The sequence below is a fragment of the Apostichopus japonicus genome, chromosome 3, assembly GCF_037975245.1.
Source record: "Apostichopus japonicus isolate 1M-3 chromosome 3, ASM3797524v1, whole genome shotgun sequence".
Taxonomy (NCBI): Eukaryota; Metazoa; Echinodermata; class Holothuroidea; order Aspidochirotida; family Stichopodidae; genus Apostichopus; species Apostichopus japonicus.
In genome coordinates, this window is record NC_092563.1 from 19,441,556 (window position 1) to 19,447,025 (window position 5,470).

The window sequence follows — 5,470 nt, forward strand, 5'->3', positions numbered from 1 at the left end:
GGTACCTTCTGTGTTCCTATTCAGCTTATCGTTCATTCCAGAATAATATTTCTATTTCCATTGTACAATTACATTTTCCCCGTTAGCAAATTGAGAGGATTAGGGGGATACGGGGTAATGAATTCAAATAGGAGGTATACGGATATCTGTTTGACATTGTATCGTGGTATGTCCAGAACGATGAAACCAAATACCCCATGGGGACGAAGGGGGGGGGCGGGAGGAGAGACTGGAGTGAAGACTATGCGAAGTAGTGTACCACTCTAGTAGCCCATGATTCTGTGTGGCCATTTTTAGGTTTAACAGACTAATATGCACCTGCGAAATTTCTCCTGTATGTTGTGGTAAGAAATGGGTTTTAAAAATTGGGTGGAGTACGTAGCTAATTGGCCTGACAAAATGTTAAATATTTTAAATATTATTGCTTGCATAAGGGACCAGCTATTCTGAACAATAGATCCATGGGTGTGTCCGTGTCTTACTTTGTGATGTAAGTATTTTGCATTTTAAGAATTATTGAAACAGCTGGCAAGCAGTTATGTCTGTCATTCAATATACGTCATTAAAACCATAAAAGATCTCTCAGCCATGACGCTATAGAAATAGAAATACTTCGGTATTCACACAAATTACAGGCACGACGACGCTCAATGGAACTGCTACTATGAGAAGCATTTCCCTGGACGCACCAGTAGAAAAAATTGAGGCATGTGCAATAAATCTTCCTAGGTAATATGTTATGTTATTAACAATGATATATTTTTATCTTAGTTGCTACAGAATACCGATACTGTATCAGCTTATAGGCAGGGACGTACCTAGGACTGGTAGGACTAGGATTGGGGTTGTAGGGTAAAAATAATTTGACTATGGTTAGTCTTTAAAGCACATAAATTCCGACTGCGGCACAAACTCGATCGCGCACGAAACGCAACATATTTTCAGCCGTATTTTCGTGTCCGATCTTACGGTCATATGACGTCATGTTGAAATACAAACAGAAGGTAGGCTAAACAAACAAAGTTAGAGACATCAGTTGTCATAAATGAAAACCGTTGAAGTAAAAGTTATTAAATAAGACTTACAACTTGTAATACATGCATGACATCATATAGATTCTTACTTTCCTATTTCAATCTTTAACCCTAAATTAAACTAAATATTCACAGAAGCCCGGAATGCCACTGTTCGACAATTATTCACTGAAACTGGACCGAAAAGATACTAGGGAGAGGAGAAGTTTGTCATGTGTATTTCTTTGATATCACTGACATGTGACGTGATTCTCAAATGAGATCTAGGTCTACATACCTTCTACATAAAACACGCGTCCTTCGCATTCTCGCAAAATGCGCTTTTCCCTTATACCCCTCCCCGCGACTGTCACCATTTTATCATTTCCACTCTGCTTTGTAAATCAGACACGCACGCATGATTTCGACATGGGGTCGAATTCACGATACTGATCTGTATCATGTGAGAAGAGTCTTTGGTGAGGGGTGGCTCCTTAATTTTCAATATTTGATGATGCCAAGTGGGAAATAATGGTCGTCCGAACCATTCGACCCCCCACCCCCCCCCCAGCGTATGGGCCTGTATATCTCATTTTTCGAAATGCCCTTGGATTCAAATCGGAGCAATCAGTTACACATCCATGCACTAAATTAGTTTTTGATCGCTCGTTCTTTTTACAGTCGCTTTTTGCGATCCCAAAATTTCTGGTATTATTTCCTCTGTCCCCCGCATGGTACATATGATCTTAGGTAGAATCGCGTAGCTAAATAGAATCTCAGTCGAAATGCCATGATAGATATTTTTTTAAGAAAAGTCACCCAGGAAAGAACCTGGGCACGAAAACCAAACTACGGAACAACTGATCCGCTCTGTACCCCAGTCCCCTTGCATCGAGAATGTGACTGTGTGATCATTGTTGGGTGTGTATCACTATCAGATACTACACATGATTTAAACCATAAGGCCGATAAGCGATGATAGGTAGTTGCTTAGCCAAGAAAGAAGCATGCTATTGTAAGTGAAAATTCAGTTAGCACAGTTGCGAAAATGTTACTATTGGCGTTAAGGCAGTTTAACTCGCAAGAAGGTTACAAAAGAAAACGTGCTGTGTGGAAAAAAATGGAGCTATTATTAAGTTCAGTTAGCACAGTCTTAGAAAATGTTGCTATTGGCGTTAAGGCAGTTTATGTCGCAAGAAGCTAATATAAGAAAACGTGCCGTGTGGAAAATTGTTTGTAGTATTAGCACAGTTCTGTTGTCGGAAATATTGCTATTGGCGTTAAGGCAGCTTAACTCCAAGAAGGTTTTAAATTGTTTTAACTAATACAAAGTTCAGTTAGCACAGCTATTGTGAAGTTGAGCTAGCAGAGTTGTTTGGAATGTATCTATTTGCGTTGAGTTGCTATTGAAGTGAGGGGAATTGAGCGTGCAATAAGGAGATGTGAAAAACTTCCAAGCGAGGTGCGGGGGGGGGGGGTGGGGGCGAGAGTCGCGGGGGGAGCCGAGAGTCGCGGGGGAGCCGAGAGTCGCGGGGGGAGCCGGGAGTCGCGGGGGGAGCCGAGAGTCGCGGGGGGAGCCGAGAGTCGCGGGGGAGCCGAGAGTCGCGTGGGGAGCCGAGAGTCGCCCCCTCCACATGTATTCACGATCCCTCAACACGGTAAACATTAAAATTATAAATTGCAAAAACAACCAGAATGCAAAAATGCATTGTGGTTTTGATGATATAACATGAGCAGTTTTCTTCATGAATCTGACGTAATGAATAGTGAGGGTGCACATGTTTACACGGTTTTCATGATTTGACCTGTGATGACCCCAAATGACCTTTGCACTCCACCAAACACAATAAGCATCTTTAACACAATATCGTACTCCTACACACCTAAATATGAGGTCTGCCCATGATCCCTATTTGAGATATCGTCTTTATGAGGTTTTCACACATTGACCCCAAATGACCTTTGGCATCCACCAAAAACAAAAGACATTTTGTACTCAATGTGGTACTTCTACACACTAAATATGAATTGGTCTGACTTTTTCTTTTTTGAGATATCGTGTTTACCAGGTTTTTCACAATTTGACCCCTAGTGACCCCATTTACAAAATGTAAATACTAGGCACCAATCACAGTCGAGGTATTAAGGTTGATGTTTCATGGCTTTGTTAAAGCACTCCACCTGACTGCCTATGCAGCATGGGAAGTTACACTACTCTTAAGGATATTAAGGAGTTCATAAGTAATCAAGAATAGGTCATTGTAGTTGTGGATGCCATCAGTGACGTCCTGGTACCTGTACAGCAGATGACATTGTGGCATTGTTGGTACCATGTTGATTCCGGAAATAGAAAATACATTCACTTTATTTGATACAAGTATTGGCTTGTGTAAAGGTTGACACGAATGGTACGTGGTCTCTGTGGGGAAAAAATGATCTGGAATTTTCTTGCATTTTTTCCAAGCTTCTGGTATGGGATGCTCAATTTTCTTTTGGTCAAGAAGATATTCTATCATTTGTTTGATAACATCTCATTTATCTGGAGGGTAAATCTCATTTTGCTTTACGGAGGAAGTAATTCTGTCCTCACAGATCTTTTGGTCTGTTTCATTTTTGCTACCAAGGTCAGGAGCAAGTTCTAAAATAGCACCATTAAAGTGTAGGTTTGATTTACTTTGTAAATGACTTGTCCTATGTCTCCTGTACCTGGATGGTGCCGAACAATGGAAACTGCACAAGCTACATCTCGTTGTCTTGGACTGACTTCTATTCTGCTGAAGTCATCTTCTCTGACAACAGTTGATGTTGTTAAAGAAATATATATCTCACATTGAAACTTGCTCAGCAACTTTTGAAAGATTGCTTCAAGACATGTGACTTGCACACATGCACACATACACATATACATACGTATCTACCTACATTCATAGCGTGTACATACTATTATGTAATAATAAAAGTGACAAGTTTGAACCCCATCTACCTAAGCATCGTATTGATATTAAAGATTCAGTAAGTAAACCAAACGGGCAGCCATCTATACATCCGCCAGAGGTGCACTTTCTTTAATCTGCTATTAAAACAGGAAAAGAAGCTTATCTTTACAGTTACAGCCAGACGCCTCAGCGGACTAACTTTCATTTTATTTTCATCGTTTCTGGTCAATCCGTTTCTACTGTAGAATGAAAGCTACTCAAATGATCATGCCGTTCTCAATGAATGGAAGTTCACTACATAGGCCTTATTGAGAACTGAAACGATCTCTGATTGATCATTTCAATGCCGTTATTTTTTTGTTACAATGAGATACACCGACAATCATAAGTTTCCGTTGCTTTAACTTCGTCAGTGTGCTCTTTGAAAATGTTTTCCCCAGTGCCGTGACGTTCGAGTTCCCGCTTGGGCAGGTCACGTGACAATCTCTTTGTAACAGTATATACGCCCTATCTTTGTTACACTATTTTGGCTTTTCTCTTTCTCTTTTGGATAAAATGTGGCGTTAGCTTTGTTAATCACATCAATGTAGCAAATCAAGGACTGCTTTAAAGGAATGAGCCGTGCAACTACTAATTACAAGAACTGTGTTTGATACCTGTAAATATCATCATATCGTTTCGAATTAAATCTAACAAGTATAAATGAAAGGGAAATGAGTTAAACTAATAGTTTACCAGTATTTCTTTCTATTCTGGGAGCGCAAGAAAGTGATCTTAGAACCAACTGAATGATGAAAGGTTGGACCATTAAGTTATAGCCATCCCTCCCCCTTCCCGTCCAAAAGTCTGCGCGATACACTGCAATATGATGAGAGTTATCTTTAAAATCATTCAGTTATTACAACAAAACAGCATATGTTTTAATAAGCTATATGAGAGACATACAATAAGCCATAAACAACTCTTCCGAACAGCAGATATTTGTTCTCACAAGATTTCCTATCTGTGAATGAGACCATTTGTAGAGTGTGAAAAATGACGTTAGAGAGAGTTCAAACATAACTCTAATATGTATTATTTCTGCAATTTCTTCGTTGATTTTTATATGCTTGTTTGGTTTTGGTGGGGGCGGGGGGGGGGGGCATTGCTTTCAGTATTTGTTAACTCGAATATGAAAGACGTTTTACAAAGGAGGACGCCAAAACAACCACACAAAATATGGAAACTCAAGAAAAAACAAAGTTTACGTACAAAATAAAATGGATATTTAGAAACATCTTCCTAATCTCTTTCATGTTAGTTTCTGATAACGTTTGCGTTTATATCCTCTGTTGTTTATCATTAGAATTTACCAACATGTTTTGAATTTTGTATCGCGAATCTGTACGGACTGTAAAATTTGCGATCAGCCCCTTTTGGTTGTAATTATATTTCTTTAATAACAAGTTGTTCAGTTCTAGCAAAATACAAAGTAACTTATTTTTTTTAAAAAGACAAGAAATTATACCAATCACACACAGG